This window comes from Pinus tabuliformis, chromosome 5_2, assembly GCF_031772625.1.
Source record: "Pinus tabuliformis cultivar Carrire ecotype Pingquan chromosome 5_2, CPIR1, whole genome shotgun sequence".
Classification (NCBI taxonomy): Eukaryota; Viridiplantae; Streptophyta; class Pinopsida; order Pinales; family Pinaceae; genus Pinus; species Pinus tabuliformis.
In genome coordinates, this window is record NC_142306.1 from 22,009,910 (window position 1) to 22,029,231 (window position 19,322).

The window sequence follows — 19,322 nt, forward strand, 5'->3', positions numbered from 1 at the left end:
ATTGATTGTCCTTGGTTTGGGAGTTTTTGGTTCACCTGTTACCATTTTGAACATCATCGCAGCTTTTAATTTAACAATCGCGCTGTCATCGTGTCACCCCTTTTGTAGTATCCTGTTCATCACGTAATTACACTTAATAGTCACGACGGTTCTGTTAATCAGACCATCGTGGAAAGGTCATGCACTTCCGCACTGACATCGCTTTGTTGCTGCGGTGTGCTTCCTATCAGCGCTTGTTGCTTGTGTATCACCCGCGCTGATTACTGTAGAATTGATTGTTCAATTCTACCTCCTGAATCCGTTAGTATTGCTAGTCCCTTGCTATTTTCACTTGTTTGATAACTTGTTTTTCACTGTTTAGAGATTGAGGCACTCTCTTGTGAGCTTCATTAAATGAATCTTGTTTTTATTGCTTTGTGACCTGGTTTCATTGTTGCAAGTCTTTTGGATCAATTTCGCTTGGTTGCTTGTTTACCAGGAATTGTTTGATGCTTGCTGTTGGTTTGATTAAGCCTTCCCTTTTGCTTACTTTTGGTTGATTGTTTAGTGATTATTATTGGACCAATCTCGGCATTGATTCGATTTCTCTTGACTACCTGGACATAGATTACAATTGTTTGGATCAACCGCTTTTCCACATTTTTTTATTTCTTATTGGTTTCTTTTAGATTTAAGAAACATCAAAATCAAAAGAATTTCATTTCATTTAGCATGCGAAAGTGAAAGTGAATTTGCATTTCAAGTTGCATATTGAAAAGCAAATGATTAAATCTCTCATTAGTAGTATCCGTGCAATTTAGCGATTGATGTATGCTTGCTTTGAGTGACTGTTTTGTTGCCTTGGTTTTCTTGTTTTTGGAATGATCTCTCTACCATCCCATAGGTAGGTGTTCATCGAAAGAAAAAGGATATTTCATTCATTCTAGCTGCATCCTAGGTTTTTTTATATACATACGGTAAGGCCTGAAAACTGAAACATAATCGAACATCAACTTTAAAATAAACTGAATAAATCTAACAACGCATTAGAACATAACGCACACATTTAGAGGTCTAGGCTAGAGACGTGCTCCAGCGTCATTAAACCTAGTCACTTTTGTTTCCACTCAAGGTTGGGTGATTCCTCCTTTTGTGGCTCAATAGTGGTCTAGCATAGATTTGTGCTCCCATGTACCATCGAATGTATGTTGGGAGACCCCACTAGGTTATCAATCCTTTATCCATAGGAAGCCATGTCTGCCGCCTTACAAGCCGTAACACACCAAACACAACATTTGGGAAGAGTGACTGTTGTATAGAAAGTCCTTGGTTTTCATATGACTGCCAAGGTGTATATGCAGTTTTACGGATTTGTTTGGTAAACCTTTTGCCTAGTTCTCCAAAGTAGTCACTTTCGTTGCTTTTTGAACACCCTAAAAGAAAAGGTCTATCTGAGCACTTGTCAGTTCAGGCTCATTCAATATTCGAAGGCGACTAGAGTCATCTTTTTTCCTTTTCTTGACTCTTTAAAAATGAAAAGGTCAAGTTTTGTTCCCGTGTCTTAAAATTTATTCAGCCACGATTCACATTTACCCAGTTAGATATTGTTTGCGTTAGCTTGAGTAGGGTTCTTTCTTGTTCTCAATGGCAACATTCCCCGAGTTTACCAGCCAAGGTTTTCCCCCAGATGGAAATCCTGGTCCATTTCCTTCATTTGGAAGTGTCAGTGCTCTGTATATGGCAACATTGTTGTTGCCTGGGATAACCATCAGTTTGCCCATATGGTTGTTTTCAACCTCGGTGGTCCCGAGTGTCATGACTCCTATTCCACCATCTCCTTCGTCTGAACCAAGACATGTTAATTCCAAGTTTGAGCCTATGCCTCCTTCTCCTGTTTCCTCCTCCTCCTCTTCTCCTTCGCCTGGTGAAAGTTTCACATTAAGTAACTAGGAGCCTAAGAAGAAGAAGAATAAGAAGACGAAGAAGAAGAATAAGTCCAATAAATCCAAGGCCACTTTTGCAGTTACTGCTCCGAGTCCATCCCAGGTCGAACAACCTTCTGCTACTTCGCGGAACATTAAGTTTCCTTGTAAGTTATGCAAGGGTGACCATCTTCTTCATGATTGTCCTGGCATTCCAAGGATCCTAGAAGTATGGTCTCATGATCCAGTTCATCCCTCATCCTCCTCTGAAGCTCAAGGCAGTGCTATCCTAGCAACTGGAAACAGTAAGAAGGAAAGGAAGATTCGATTCCCCTGTAAGCTATGTGAAGGCATCCATCCCCTTCACCTTTGTCCACTCATGGATAAAGCTTCTGCCATTTTGGAAAGTCTTACAGATTCTTCACCCTAACTGCCCATTGGTTATCAACGACTTTCTTCAAACTCTCCCCCATTGACAAAGAGATTGACGTAGATTCTTCTCTTTTCCATACTTCTTCTTCCGAGCCTGGCTGTGCTCAACCTGTTCCAAACCAACCATTGGTTGGAAAGAGTGTCAACTTAGGTTCATCACCTGTTGATCACTCTGTCTCAGAAGAGCATGATGCTCATGTTATCCTCGTCTCATCAGATTCTCCAGAGTCCGAAAATGACTCTCCTATCCCAGCTGATCTGGGGATTCCTTCTCCAGTTCCACGAGGGCACGGGGGCAATCATATGATTCCCCCACCAAGTAGTTTGGCCGTCACTTTCGATTGGAGTCACTTGACTGCTTTCCGCCTTCCATCCTATGTGCCTTTTGAGATTACAGTATACACCTATGATAAGGCAGTACCTGGCACTGTCCTAGATGAGGGTGTGTCTATCACTCTTATGCCTTCCACTACTTGGCAAGCTTTGGGTTCCCCGTAGCTTGTGCCGGTCACACAGAATCTGTTGGCATTTGACGGAGAACCCTGTCAACCTGTGGGAATCCTCCCAAAGTTTCCAGTTACTTTGGGGGGAAAAATCATCTATATAGATGTCATGGTTGTCCAAGGTGTGAATTTTAGTCTTTTCCTTGGCCGTGACTATATTTATGCCATGGGGGCCCTCGTTTCATTCCTTTTTTGTGTGGTTTGTTTTCCACATGATGGAAGAATGGTGACTATTGATCAATTATTGTTCTTTAGTCCCCTGGTGCCTCCTGCACATCTATCATCCCCTCTCGGTTCTTGCTCTCAAGTAGTACCTTCTTTGCCACAGGTCAATTATGTGGCTACCAGTTCCATCTCTGCCTCTGCTGATGATCATGCAGATGGTCTCGTACATCATGTACTGGGGGCATTGGAACTCGATCTGTCATTGGTGCATCATGACATGTATTCCTCCCAGAGTGCATTTCTTCCCTCCCTTGAAGACCTCTTGGGAGCCATGTTCTTGGATGGCCCATGAATAGGCGTACGAGCATAGTTCCTCATCTTGTGTCAAGCTCATTAAAAAATGAAACAAGGGTTATGAGGATGGTTCTTTTACCGTGTCAACCTCATTAAACAATGAAACAATCTCCCTGTCCAAATTGAGTCTTTCATTAAGATCTCGTAAAATCCAAGTCGTGTCTTTCCAAGATCTCGAATGTGAACCTTCATTCCATCCACCTCGTTGAATGCAATGAAGCTTGGGGGGCATGTACCTCGATTTCCGTTATTATGCTGGGGGCATGCGAACTTATAGCAAGCATAGTTTTTCGTTTCAAGCTTGTGTAAACATGAAACTAAATCAAAGCAGAGTTATCCATGGTTCAAGCTTGTGTAAAAATGAACCCATACATGATTTACACCTCGTGATTGCCATTTTTATCTGCTAAATTCTACTAGATGAGCCTTGGTTGTTTCATTCCATTGCTACCATCTCTTTGGCCAATCATATGCTCTCACTTGGTTGTTTTTCCTTTCCTGAGGAACCGTAGTGATGAGTGGTTTTATTAGCTAGCCTCTTGACCATTACATGTTTTGAGCAGTTCCACCATTGCCAGAACCAGTTGCTACCCTTTATACCACTTGTTCCTCTAGGACGAGTCACCTTTAAGCCCTTTTCTGACTCGTAAAAGATGAAAATATTGCCAAGTATTTTTTCCTTTTTTGACTCGTTAAAGAAAATAAAAATGGAGGTTTGATTTCAGCTCTTTTCTGATTGTGTAAACACAAAAAGATTGTCAAGCCTTTGTCATTTCATGCTCGTTGTTGGTTCTGAAACGACATGATTCTAACCGCTTTTCTACTTTTCCAGGCCGAAGTCACTACCTACGAAAAGTACTCCTCGATTGTAATGGTCGGGCAGTTCTTTTGAGTATTGTTTTATACTTTTTCAGGCTCGAGAGACACAACTCTATGAAAAAGGACGCCCCTTGAGTTTTATTTTCTGTATCTTTTTCAAACTCTCTAAACATGAAAAAACTCTGAGTTTTACCTATGTCAAACCCGTTAACTCCTCATGACGTTGGACTCGTCGCCATGATGAGACTCGCGCTTATCCTCCCTAGGGCTCGTTAAACTATTACTAGGTTGGACTCAACAACAGGTTTATCATTGATTGTCTATGGCAGCTAGTCACTCTTGAACATTGACACTTTTGCTTCTTGTTGGGTTGGGACATCCATACATCGTCATTTTTCCTTCTGCGGGTTTGGGTTATCATTATAGCCTCATTCCATCTGATTCATGTCGTCTCCATTGTGCCTCTGATCCCTTGGTATCTGAATGTTGCCACCCTCTAGAGTCGTGTCGCCGACATGTTCAAGAGTATAATCCTTCTCCATTTTACACCCTCATATTCTCCTCTGATACTCTGTTTCGCCATCTGCTTCTTGTTCCTTATCTCGTGTCATTGATGGGGGAAACATTGTGGCCCCCCTGCGATGAGTTGTCTCCTGTCGACTTCAGCTCATTATCTAGGAGATTGATCTAGAGACCCCCTTTGGTACCTTAGAGCTTGCATGCCTCAATGGCAAGTTCTTCACACCTGACGATTGAATTTCATCAATGGTAATCGATTGGGGGATTCTATAAGTGTTTGACTTCAACACCTTCTTCACACTTCATGGATTGTGCTAGACAATACCTTGAGAGCCATTGGCATTATTGGTGGTTTCTCTCGCGCTTGTTAATAGTTTTCATCATTGACCGGTAATTAAGCGATGTTCTATCATGCTCGACCTCAGCACATCTATTCACCTGTTAGAATTTGTACTATGATCGGATGGGTTCAAGACCCCGAACTCAGATTACACATGTTCAGGCTGCATGGATTGGCTTATGATTACATGACTCATTGATGGATGGGTGCGACCATACCTGAGTCTTCATGGATGGCTGCAACCATACCTTTATCATCATCATGGTCTCATTAGCTGGATGGCTGTGTCCATACCACAAACCTATTTCGTATGTCTTTTGGATGGTTGCGCCCATGCCTAGACCACATGTACTTCATTATCAAAGATATTAGTTGTACTTTCATGTAGGTTCTTCTAAATGGTTTTCCAATTCATTTAGTTCCGTAAAGAATTTCACCCCTCCCTCTCTCTCTGGCTTCATACTTTAGGGGGCATCTGTTACATAGTAATTTGTCACTATCTTCATCCCAGTCTTCCTACTGTGTCATGGGTCCAAAACCATTCATGCTCATGTTAGATAAATGCTCTCTGAGGTTGCCAAATGACCCACTTTTCCAAAGGTTTTTGCCTCATTGCATCTGTTGGCCAAATAAATGCACTGAAAGGCACTCCAAAATAGACAAGAAGCGCTGCCATCACAGAAGTACACCTGATTCCCGCGATGGTCTGATTTTATGTGCCAGCGCAACTGTAACTTGTAATAGTCCGCGATGACATGACTGGCTACATTATTCAATAGTGATGTCAGCACGGCAGGCCAGTTATGTGCCCGTGATGATCCAGATTGGGCGAATTTGTTCCAACATTCGGCCTTCCAGATGACTCCAGACCTGGTTGTTGGCCTAGTTTATGTCGCCCTCCTTTCTCTAGTGTGGCTGTTTCGTCATTTGTGCTACCTTCCTTGGAGATAAGCTCATCCTCCCACCTTCCATGGAGACTCCTTCTCCTATTTAAACTCTCACCATTGCTATGTGCTGCTAGTTTTTGAGTTCTTAGTCTTTGGAATGGTTGTTGATAGTGTTGTTAGTATTTGTGAGTTTGCTAGATAGCTGGTGTGAGTGTGACAAGTGTGGGATTGTTGATAGCTTGAGGAAGGTTGTGAATTGCCTTTGATCTTGTGTAAAACTTGTGAGTGAGAGAGACTTGTGTGTTGGGAGATCCACTTCAAAGAGTGAATGCTCGAGGAACATGCTGGCTGGATCCCTCTGAGAAGGCTTGTGAGGTCAAGACTTTGGTTGTAAGCTTACTCTTATTTCATAATTAATTGAATCAATGATGTTTTCCTATGTCTTGTATGTAATGTACTTGATAGCTCATGACTTCTTGACTTTGTGAGTAAATATATCATTGTTGTTCCAGTTACGTGCTTCGTTGTATTTCCTTTGCATTGTTTCAGGTTGATTACTCATTAGGAGAAGGAAGCGGAAGCTCGAGCAGTGCAACGGAACTCCATCAACCACCAGTTGAGGTAGGCCTCCAACTATGACTATTTAAGGAAAGCTATTGTTGATCTGTCCTTGGTTGTGACTAGACCCACTCTAGGGCTAGAGGTGTTGCCTCTGTACGCAGAGGGAACACTTTCCTGCATCATACAAGGCATAAGACTAACAGATGCACCCTCATCCAAGACGGTGCCAAGTACTGCCTTATTATAGGCATGTACTGTAATCTGGAAAGGCACATGGGATGCAAGGCAGAATGTAGTCAAATAACTCTGGTCAAAGGAAACGACTGAACTACTTGGTGGGGGAATCGTATGATTGCCCCCATGCGCTACAGTGACTGAATAAGGTCTCTCGTGATCAGCAGGGATAGGAGGGTCATTCTCGGACTCAGGAGAATCTGATGAGATGAGAAGAACATGAGCATGACACTCTTTCGAAACAGAGTGATCAACAGGTGGTGAACCTAAGTTGACACTCTCCCTGACCAATGGTTGGTCTCGAATAGGCTTAGCATAGCCAGGCTCGGAAGGAGGAGGACAGACAAGAGAAAAATCCAAGTCAAACTCTTTGTCAATCAGGAGAGCGTCTGAAGAGAGCCTCTGCTAACCAATGGGAAGTTGGGGTGAAGAAGTTGAAAGAATTTCCAAATGGCAGAAGCTTTATCCATGAGTGGACAAAGGTGAAGAGGATGATTGCCTTCACATAGCCTACAGGGGAATCGAATGTTCCCTTTATTCTTACTGTTGCCAGTTGATAGGGTGGCATCGTCATGAGATTTAGAGGATGATGAGGGACGAGCCAAATTGTGAGACCATACGTCTAAGAGCTTAGGAATACCAGGACAATCATGAAGAAGATGATCACCCTTGCACAATTTACAAGGAAACTTAACCTTCCCAGAGTAGCAGAAGGTGGCCCGACCTGAGATGTACTCGGAGCAATAGCTAAATAGGTGGCCTCACATTTATTGGACTTCTTCTTCTTCTTCATCTTCTTCTTCTTCTTCTTAGTCTCCTGGTTACTAGATGTGAAACTATCACCAGGCGAAGGAGGAGAGGAGGAGAAAGAAACAGGGGAAGAAGGCGTAGGCCCAACCTTGGAATCAACATGTCGTGGTTCGAATGAAGGAGACGGTGGAATATGAGTCATGATGCTCAGGATTACCGAGGTTGAAAACAACCATACGGGCAAACAGATGGTTAACCAAGGCAAAGACAATGTTGACATATACGGAGCACCGCATTTCCAAAAGGAGGAAATGGACTAGGATTCCCATCTGGGGAAAGACCTTGGCCGGTAGACTCGAGGAATGTTGCCATCAGGAATGAGCCTGAAAACACTCGAACTATAATGAAGAACTCTAACTGTTACCAGGAATAATTCGTGGGCAGTAAATTTTATGACACAGGAACAAAACTTGACCTTTTCATCTTTAAAGAGTCGAGAAAAGGACGAAAAGATGACTCTATCTCTTTCAAGGTTTAATGAGCCTGAAAGGACAAGTGCTCAGATGGACCTTTTCTTTTAAGGAGTCTGAAAAGGAATGAAAGTGACTACTTTGGAGAACTAGGAAAAAGGTTTACGAAACAACCCATAAAATTGCATATACACCTTGGCAATCGTATGAAAACCAAGGACTTTTCGTACGACAGTCAATCTTCTTGAATGCTATATTTGGTGCATTACGGTTTGTAAGGTGGTAGACATGGATTCCTAGAGATAAAGGATGATAACCTAGTGGGGTCTCCCAGCATATACTCGATAGTACATGGGAGCACAATTCCGTGCTAGACCACTATTGAGTCACAGAAGGAGGAATAACCAAACCTTGAGTGGAAACAAAAGTGACTAGGTTTAATGACGCCGGAGCACGTCTCTAGCCTAGACCTCTAAATGTGTGCATTATGTTCCAATGCGTTGTTAGATTTATTTAGTTCATTTTAGAGTTGATCTTGTATTATGTTTCAATGTCCAAGCCCTACCATCTGTATATCAAAACCTAGGATGCAGTTAGAATGAATAAAGCATCATTTTACTTCAATGAACACCTACCTATGGGAGGGTAGAGAGATCATTCCCAAACCAAGAAAACCAAGACAACAAAACAGTCACTTAATGCAAGCAGACATCAATTCCTAAAGTGCATGGATACTACTGATGAGAGATATAATCATTCGATTTTCAATATGCAACTTGAATTTCAAATTCACTTTCACTTTTGCATGCTAAATGAAATGCAATTCTTTTGATTTTGATGTCTCTTAAATCTAGAAGAAACCAATAAGCAATAAACAAATGTGGAAAAGCGGTTGATCCAAACAATTGTAATCTATGTCCAGGTAGTGAAGAGAAATTGAATCAATGTCGAGATTGGTCCAATAACAATCACTAAACAATCAAACAAAAGTAAGTAAAGGGGAAGGCTCAATCAAACCAACAGCAAGCAGCAAACGAATCCTTGTAAACAAGCAACCAAGTGAAATTGATCTAAAAAACTTGAAACAATGAAACCAGGTCACAAAGCAAGAAAAACAAGATTCATTTAACAAAGCTCACAAGAGAGTGCCTCAACCTCTAAACAGTGAAAAAAAAGTCATCAAACAAGTGAGAACAACAAGGGACTAGCAAGACTGATGGATTCAGGAGGCAGAATTGAAAAAATCAATTCTACAGAAATCAAGCGGGTGATAGATAAGCAACAAGCGTTGATAGGAAGCACACTGCAGCAACAAAGCGATGTCAGCGCGGAAGTACATGACTTTTCCACGATGGTCTGATTTACAGAACCATCGCGACTGTTAGGTGTAATTACACGATGACATGGATATTCAAAAATGGGTTATGCGATGACAGCACGACTGTTAAATTAAAAGTCGTGATGATGTTCAAAACAGTAGCAGGAGAACCAAAAACTCCTAAATCAAAGATAATCAATCATTAATAAAATAAGGGCATTTCCCAGATCAAGCTAGGAAACTCAGAAGACTGGTAACTAATCCCCAATACTTCAAAATAGACCAAAACAAAAATCAAGACAAGAGTAAACAAGAAAAGAACAAAGGCCTCCCCAGCGGAGTCACCAATTTGTGATGCAGGAAAGTGTTCCCTCTGCGGACAGAGGCAACCACTCTAGCCCTAGAGTGGGTCTAGTCACAAACAAGGACAAATGAAAAATAGCTTTCCTTAAACAGTCATAGTTGGAGGCTTACCTCAACCAATGGTCGATGGAGTTCCATTGCACTGCTCCAACTTCTGCTTCCTAATGAGTAATCAACCTGAAACAATGCAAAGGAAATACAACAAAGCATGTAACCGAAACAACAAATGATATATTTACTCACAAAGTCAAGAAGTCATGAGATATCAAATACATTACATACAAGACATAGGAAAACATCATTGATTGCATTAATAATGAAATAAGAGTAAGCTTACAACCAAAGTCTTGACGTCACAAGCCTTCTCAGAGAGGTCCAGCCAGCATGTTCCTCAAGCATTCACTCTTGAAGATGGATCTCCCAATACACAAGTCTCTCTCACTCACAAGTTTTACACAAGATTAAGGGAACTTCACAACCTTCCTCAAGCTATCAACAATCCCACACTTGTCACACTCACACCTGCTACCTAGCAAACTCACAAGCACTAACAGTACTATCAGCAACCACTCCAAAGACTAAGAACTCCAAAACTAGCAGCACATAGCAATGGTGAGAGTTTAAATAGGATAAGGAGTCTCCATGAAAAGTGAGAAGATGAGCTTATCTCCAAGGAAGGTAGCAAACCACACCAAAGAAAGGAGGGCGACACAAACTAGACCAACAACCAGGTCTGGGGTCATCTGGAAGGCCGACTGTTGGAACAAATCCGCCCAATCTGGATCATCGCGGGAACATAACTGGCCTACCCTGCTGATATCATTATTGAATAACATAGCTAGTCATAACATCACTCAGAATTACAAGAGACAGTCACGCTGGCACATAAAATCTGACCATCGCGGGAATCAGGTGTACTTTCGCGATGGTGGTGCTTCTAGATTGTTTTGGAGCACCCTTCAGTGCATTTATTTAGCCAACGGACGCGATGAGGAAGAAACCTTTGGAAAAGTGGGTCATTTGGCAACATCAGAGAGCACTTGCCTAACATGAGCATGTATGACTTGGACACATGACACAGTAGGAAGACTGGAGTGAAGATAGTGACAAATCACTGTGTAACAGAAAGGTCAGGAAAGGGTGTCCATGTAAACTCGTTCGGGCGGGTTGGGCGATGGCGTCCATGTAAACTCATTTAGTCAAGTTGTTTAGTGTGAGGGCGTGCCTAGGCACACGAGCCCATGTAAAAAATGCTAAGTTATGACCCGTGGTGGGCTTTGTGCACATTCGTGTAGCTCATTTTCCGGGCTCTCCCTTGTCCCTTCGTTTTGGTCGTGTGGGTGCCCATGTAAACTCGTTCAGGTGAGTGTTTAAGGGCAACTATGTCAACTTGTTCAGGTGGGTCATTTGACGGCGTCTGTGTGAACTCATTCAGGTGGGTCGGGCAAGGGCATCTGTGTCAACTCGTTTGGAAGGGTTGGGCAAGGGTGTTCATGTAAACACATTCAATCGGGTTGTTCAGTGTGAGGGCATGCTTGGGCACATGAGCTCGTATCAAAAATGCTAAGTTGTGACCTAGGGTGGGCTTTGTGCACATTCATGAAGCTTGTTTTCCCAGCTCTCCCTTGTACCTTTGTTTCGTTCGTGTGGGCACCCATGTAAACTCGTTTAGGTGGGTTGTTTGAGGGCATCCATGTCAACTCATTCTGGTGGGTCATTTGGGTGGGGCATTTGAGGGTGTCTGTGTAAAATCGTTTGGGTAGGTCATTTGGGCAGGTCGAGCGAGGGCATATGTGTAAACTTGTTTGGGTGGGTCGTGCGAGGGTGTCCGTGTAAACTTGTTTGGTCAGTTCATTCAGTGTGAGGGCGCATGCAGACACACAAACCCGTATCAAAAATTCTAAGTTGTGACCTGAGGTGGGCTTTGTGCATGTTCATGTAGCTCATTTCCCTGGCTCTCCATTGTGACTTCGTTTCGGTCATGTGGGTGCCCATGTTAACTCGTGCAGGTGGGTCATTTGAGGGCGTCCATGTTAACTCATTCAGGCAGGTCGTTCGGTGAGGTCGTTTGAGGGCGTCCATGTAAACTCGCTTGGATGGGTCATCTGAGGGCATCCATGTAAACTTGTTCAGGCAGGTCAAGCGAGGGAGTCCATGTAAACTCATTCAGGCGGGTCGGGCGAGGGTGTCCATGTAAACTCGTTCGGTCGGGTCGTTCAGTGTGAGGGTGCACCCAAGCACACGAGCCCGTATCAAAAATGCTAAGTTGTGACCTGGGTGGGCTTTGTGCACATTTGTGTAGCTCGTTTTCCCGACTCTCACTTGTCCCTTCGTTTCAGTCATGTGGGTGCCCATGTAAACTCGTTCGGGAGACTCATTTGAGGGTGTCCCTGTCAACTCGTTTGGGCGGGTCGTTCGGGCGGGTCAGGCAAGGGCGTCCCTATAAAATCTTTCAGGAGGGTGGGGCGATGGTGTCCGTGTAAACTCATTCGGTCGGGTCGTTCAGTGTGAGGGCGCGCCTAGGCACACGAGCCCATATCAAAAATTCTAAGTTGTGACCCAAGGTGGGCTTTGTGCACATTCATGCAGCTCATTTGCCCGACTCTCCCTTATGCCATTGTTTCAGTCATGTGGGCGCCCATGTAAACTCGTTCGGGGAGGTCGTTTGAGGGCATCCGTGTCAACTCATTCGGGCAGGTTGTTTGAGGGTGTCCGTGTAAGCTCATTTGGGTGGGTCATTTGAGGGCGTCCATGTAAACTCATTCAGGTGGGTCGGGCGAGGGCATCCATGTAAATTTGTTCGGGTGGGTTGGGTGAGGGCATCTGTGTAAACTCGTTCGGGCGGGTTGGGCGAGGGTGTCGGTGTAAACTCATTTGGTTGGGTCATCCAGTGTGAGGTTGCACCCGGGCACATGAGCCCATATCAAAAATGCTATGTTGTGATCCTGGGTGAGCTTTCTGCACATTCGTGCAACTCGTTTTCCTGACTCTACCTTGTGCCTTCATTTCGGTCATGTGTGGGCATCCATGTAAACTCATTTTGGCCTGTCATTTGGGGGTGCCCGTGTAAACACGTTCAGGCGGGTTGTTTGAGGGTGTTCGTGTAAACTTGTTTACGCGGGTCATTTGTGGGTGGTCGTGTAAACTCATTTGGGCGGATCATTTGAGGGTGCCCATGTTAACTCGTTTGGTTTGGTCGTTTGAGGGCGCCCATGTAAACTCGTTTGGGCGGGTCATTTGAGGGCGTTCATGTAAACTCATTCAGATTGGTCATTTGAGGGCGCCCATGTAAACTCATCTGGTTAGTTCGTTCATTGTGAGGGCGTGCCCAGCACACGAGCCTGTATCAAAATTGCTAAGTTATGACCCGGGGTGGGCTTTGTGCATGTTCATGTAGCTCATTTGCCTGACTCTCCCTTGTGCCTTCATTTCAGTTGTGTGTGGGCGCCCATGTAAACTCAGTCAGGTCGGTTCGGGTCAGGTCATGTCATTTCATGTCATGTGAGGGCACCCATGAAAAATCGATTGGTTGGGTCAGGTCGGGTCGTGTGAGGGCACCCATGTAAACTCGTTTGGGCACGGTCTTGTTTTTTGTGTGAAAAGTGGGCTGGTAATTGAGATGTTAGTTCGATTTTTCCTGAAGGATGGCCTTGGGTCATTTGTAGGGTGGTTGATTCTCATCTACTCTCCATCCCCACTCGGTAGCACATGAGCGGCAATGTTGGCCATGCTCATCTTGGTCCCTGGGTCAGCTTTTCTTGTGAAAGGTGGGTTGGTAATTGAGTTTTTTTTTTCAGGTTTGCCTGAAGAATGGCCTTGGGTCATCTGTAGGGTACCCAATTTCATCTTCTCTCCATCCCCACTCGGTAGCACATGAGTGGTAATGTTGGCCATGCTCGTCTCGGGAGGCATATGTGATAAGTTCCCCTTCTTCTCTCCAAGTTCTTGGTGTGGCTCCCGGGCTCGTCCTGGTCCCTCGTGCCCATCCAAATGATACAAGTGATAGGTTTTCCTTTCGTGTGAAAGATGGGTTGGTAATTGAGTTGTTTTCTCAGGTTTTCCTGAAGAATGACCTTGGGTCATTTGTAGGGTAGCCGATTTTCATCTTCTCTCCATCCCCACTGGGTAGCACATGAGCGGTAATGTTGGCCATGCTCATCTCGGGAGGCATATGTGAACAATTTCCCTTATGCTCTCCAAGTTCTTGGAGTTGTATGGGCTATTGTGGTGTGGCTCTTGGGCTCGTCCTAGTTCCTTGTGACCATCCAAATGATACAAGTCATAGCTTTTCTTTTTGTGTGAAAGGTGGGTTGGTAATTGAGTTGTTTTTTTCAGTTTTCTAGAAGAATGGCCTTGGGTCATTTGTAGGGTGGCCGATTTTCATCTTCTCTCCATCCCCACTTGGTAGCACATGAGTGGTAATGTTGGCCATGCTCATCCTGGGAGGCATATGTGAACAATTCCCCTTCTGCTCTCCAAGTTATTGGAGTTGTATGGGCTGCTGTGGTGTGGCTCCCGGGCTTGTCGTGGTCCCTCATGCCCATCCAAATGATACAAGTGATAAGTTTGCTTTCTATGTGAAAGGTGGGTTGGTAATTGAGTTGTTTTTTTAGGCTTGCTAGAATGATGTCCTTGGGTCATTTGTAGGGTGGCCGATTTTCATCTTCTCTCCATCCCCACTCAGTAGCACATCAGCGGTAATGTTGGCCATGCTCATCCCGGGAGGCATATGTGAACAATTCCCCTTCTGCTCTCTAACTTCTTGGAGTTGTATGGGTTGTTGTGGTGTGGCTCCCTGGCTCATCTTGGTCCCTTGTGCCCATCCAAATGATATAAGTGATAGGTTTTCTTTCCGTGTGAAAGGTGGGTTGGTAATTGAGTTGTTTTGTCATGTTTGCCTAAACAATGGCCTTGGGACATTTGTAGGGTGCCTGATTTTCATCTTCTCTCCATCCCCACTAGGTAGCACATGAGCGGTAATGTTGGCCATGCTAGTCCCTGTCCCTCTTGCCCATCCGAACGATAAAAATGTTAAAGTTTGCTCGGTGCTACTTTGAACCTTCATTGTTTTGGTCCTAGATGGAAACCCCAAAACTCCATTGTGCCTATGTCGCTATCATGCCCCTCGGTTGTTGTGAATAGAAAATTTTGATTGGGTTGGGCAGCCATGTGTGGCTCCATTAAAATTGGCTCCTCGTTATATTGTTCACCTCCTCCCTATTTGGTGGGGAGGGTTTTGCTTTTCGTGTGAAAGGTGGGTTGGTAATTGAGTTGGTTTTTCAGTTTTGCCTCAAGAATAGACTTGGTTCGTTTGTAGAGTGGCCGATTCATCTTCTCTCCATACCCACTTGGTAGCACATGAGCGGTAATGTTGGCCATGCTTGTCCCAGGAGGCATATGTGAACAACTCCCCTTATGCTCTAATTTCTCGGAGTTGTATTAGTTTTTGTGGTGTGGCTCCCTGTGATGGCTATCCTCTTCATTTTTCGGCTATTTTTGGGGCCTGTTTCTTGTGCTTGTACTCTTTTTGTGTTGGCATTGTTAGTTAAGATGCATACATTTAAGAGGAACATGGAAGGGTTTTGGTTGTAAACCATCTACCCTCCCTCTTTCTTGCTTTTTCCTTCAGGCGATGTGAGGCGCTGTTCTCCTTATTGTAAAGTTAAGGGTTGGCATTCCTTTCAAAGTGCACATTGTCTGTGGTTACATCAGCTTTTTCCTTACATCTCGCGTGCATGGAAGGCTTTTACGGTTGGAAATGTTAAGTCACAATGTTTATGGAAATTTGTTATTTCAATTGTGTATGTGCTCCTAGTCCAATGGGGAGGAGGCTTGCTATGTCGATGGTGGGGGCTATTTGGAAGAAGGATTTCGAAGTGGAACACTTTGACCTCTCTCCTCTGCATGGGGGTGGCCGTAGGTTAAAATTATTCATTGTCCAATTGGTAAAGCTGTGGGAAATCTCCTAGGTTTCCTCTATGTAGGGTGTGTGGGGTGTGGAGCTGCCTGAACCCTCCTCTTGTTTGGATATGTTCTTGTATTATGTAGCAAGCCTCTTGATTTGAATTTATTTCCTTCCTTTGCCTTTACATTGTGGTTGCCGCAGGCAGTCAAGTGATTGAGGTCCACCATTGTTGCTATCCAGGTGGACTCCTAGGTGGCCTCGGTGTGGGGCGAGGAGTGTTGGGGGAATTTCTAAGAGAGGTTGTGGGCTTGGTTAGTCTTGTTTTATTTCCTTCTATTTCCTTTACATTGAGGCTACCGCAGGTGATCATGCGATCGAGGTCCATCATTGTTGCTGTCCAGGTGGACTCCTAGGTGGCCTCTATGCAGGGAGGGGAGGGTTGGGTGGCATTTATAGCGGAGGTTGCAGGCTTATTTTGTATTGTATTATTCCCTTCCCTTTCCTTTGTGTTGAGGCTGCCGTAGGAAATCATCCGATCGAGGTCCACTGTTGCTACTATCCGGGTGGACTCCTAGGTGGCATCGGTGTAGGGCGGGCAGGTTTGTATGGCCTCTCTATGATAGGATTTGTGGCCGGTCATCCTATTTTTATTTCCTTCCTTTTCCTTCACATCAAGGCTGCCGCAGGCGATCGGGAGATTGAGGTCCATCATTGCTGCTATCCAGGTGGATTCCTAGGTGGCCTCATTGCGGGGTGGGGAGGGTTGGGGCTCATTTATAATATAGAGGTTACATGGTTGGTCATTCTCCATTTATTTCCTTTGCATCAAGGATGCTGCAGGCAATCAAGAGATCGAGGTCCACCATTTCTGCTATCCAGGTGGACTCCTAGGTGGTCTCAGTGTGGGGCATGGAGGCTTTTGGAGGAATTTCTAAGGGAGTGGGTGAGTGATCACTTGTTTTCTTGTTGGTTTGGGTGTGGTTGCAAACTCTAAAGTGGCCTTGGTGCGTTGTGGCTTGGTAGGTATACATTTTTGTTCGCCATGTCCTTGGCATGTTGTGTGTTCTTCCTTCTTGAGATGCAAGAGGTGCAAGGCATAAAAGTTTTACATGATATTTTGATATCTCTTTGACTTGATGGGTGTTCAAGTTGGCTCTTGGTAAGAGAGTGCCCAAAATTCCCTTTGAAGTGGGAGGGTGCTACTTGGTTGATCCTACTAATAGTCATAAGCTTGTCTCAATGATTAAGCCATGCATGTATAAGTATGAACTAATTCAGATTGTGAAACTGCGGATGGCTCATTAAATCAGTTATAGTATTTTTTTGATGGTACCATACTACTCGGATAACCGTAGTAATTCTAGAGCTAATATGTGCACTAAGTCATGACTCTTTGGAAGGGATGGATTTTTTAGATAAAAGGTCAGTGCGTGCTTGCCCGCTTCTCCAGTGAATCATGATAACTTGACAGATCGAACATCCCTTGTGCTGGCAATGCTTCATTCAAATTTCTTCCCTATCAAATTTCGATGGTAGGATAGAGGCCTACCATGGTGGTGATGGGTGACAGAGAATTAGGGTTCGATTTTGAAGAGGGAGCCTGAGAAACAGCTACCACATCCAAGGAAGGCAGCAGGCGAGCAAATTACCCAATCCTGACATGGGGAGGTAGTGACAATAAATAAAAATATTGGGCTCATCGAGTATGGTAATTGGAATGAGTACAATCTAAATCCCTTAACGAGGATCCATTGGAGCGAAATTCTAGTGCCAGTAGCTGTAGTAATTCTTGCTCCAATAGCATATATTTAAGTTTTTGCAGTTAAGAAGCTTGTAGTTGGATCTTGGGTCGTAAAGGTCAGTCCGCCTACTCGATGTGCACCTGCTCTTCCATCCCTTTTGTCAGTGATTTGATCCTAGCCTTAATTGGCTAGGTCGCAGCTCTAATGCTGTTACTTTGAAAAAATTAGAGTGCTCAAAGCAAGCTTATGCTCTGAATACATTAGCATGGAATAACATGATAGGATTCTGGTCCTATTGTGTTGGCCTTCTAGACTGGAGTAATAATTAATAGGGACTGTCGGGGGCATTCGTATTTCATTGTTAGAGGTGAAATTATTGTATTTATGAAAGAGGAACCACTGCGAAAGCATTTTCCAAGGATATTTTCATTAATCAAGAATGAAAGTTGGGGGCTTGAAGATGATCAAAAACCATCCTAGTCTCAACCATAAATGATTCCGACCAGGGATCGGCGGAAGTTGCCCTAAGGACTCCGCCAACACCTTCTGAGAAATAAAAGTGTCTGGGTTCTGGGGGAGTATGGTCACAAGGCTAAAACTTAAAGGAATTGATGGAAGGGCACCAACTCACAAAAAGATAGAAAAGATAGATCAATGCCTTAGAATTCATCCTCTTTGAGGGGGAAACCTCCTTTACATTACACAAATGAATGATTCTTTGATGATCACAATGAAAAAACCTCCTTTCTATATATAGGAGTCTAAGGAATCACAATATAACCCAGTCGACCTAACAATAATAATATAAAGGCACAAAAATAATAAAAGAGGGATTATATGGGGCATAGTAATAATAATATGGGGACAATAGGGGCACAACAATATTAATAAGGGATACAACTAGAATAGTAATGGGGTAATCACTAGTATTATAGGGACCTAACATGCCCCTCTACTTCTAAAAAGTATTTTCCTCAATGCTTGAGTAGTTATGGATGCTTCTGTATCAAATTCTCATCCTCCCATGTGGATTCTTTAGCTAATAAGTTCTTCCACTTGATGAGATACTCCGAAACTGATCGATTTCGTAGCTGTTGAGTTTTTGTTTCTGTGTCTGCTTCGGGTTCTAATATAATTTTTCCTTCCTCATCAAGTTCTGGCAATATTGTTTGAACTGGGAGCTTTTCCCCTATAACCTTCTTTAAACATGAAACATGGAAAACTGGGTGCACTCGAGAAGCTGCAGGAAGCTCTAATTTGTATGCCATAGTACCAATATTTTGCAACACCTTGTATAGAGCATAATAGTTTCGTGATAATTAATTATCCTTATTATCTTGCCTGAGCAAAATTTGTTTATATGGTTGTAGCCATAGGAATACCCAATCACCTACATCAAAACTTCTTTCGCTGTGATGTTGATCTGCCTGTTGTTTCATTCTATTCTACGCCAACACGAGTTTATCCTTTAAGAGTTGGAGGACTTTTTGTTGATGCTCAATGTGATGTTCCACTGCTTAAACCTTAGAATTATCTCTTAAATATGATGTGATGGATGGTGGTTGATATCCATAAAGTGCCATAAATGGGGTCATTTTTGTTGTTGTATGGAAGGAAGTGTTATACCACAATTCAGCCAGAGGAAACCATTTGACCCATTGTGTCTGTTTATCAAATACAAAGCAATGAATATATCCTTCCAAACATTTGTTTACTCTCTCAGTTTTCCCTTTAGATTGAGTATGATAAGATGAGCTATGAGCTAACTAAGTACCAAGACAAGAAAACAATTCTGTCCAAAAATTGCTAGTGAAAATAGGACCTTTGTTACTTTCAAAAATCTTTGGGTTTCCATGTAGCTTTTGAATTGTTTCCATAAATGCAGTAGAAACTCTATTAGCTTTCAATGGATGTGATAATGCACAAAAGTGTGCATATTTGCTAAGTCTATCAACTACCACCATGACGACACTATTTCCCTCAGACTTGGGTAAACCTGTGATAAAATCCATTGAAACCTCCTCCCAACATTGGCTTGGAATGGATAAAGGTTGTAATA

At 43.5% G+C, this 19,322-nt stretch overlaps 1 pseudogene; it reads left to right on the forward strand.

The window, feature by feature from the left end:
• Positions 1-16,721: 16,721 nt before the first annotated feature.
• On the forward strand, positions 16,722-17,994 carry LOC149157382 (18S ribosomal RNA; annotated as a pseudogene).
• The last annotated feature ends 1,328 nt before the right edge of the window (positions 17,995-19,322 follow it).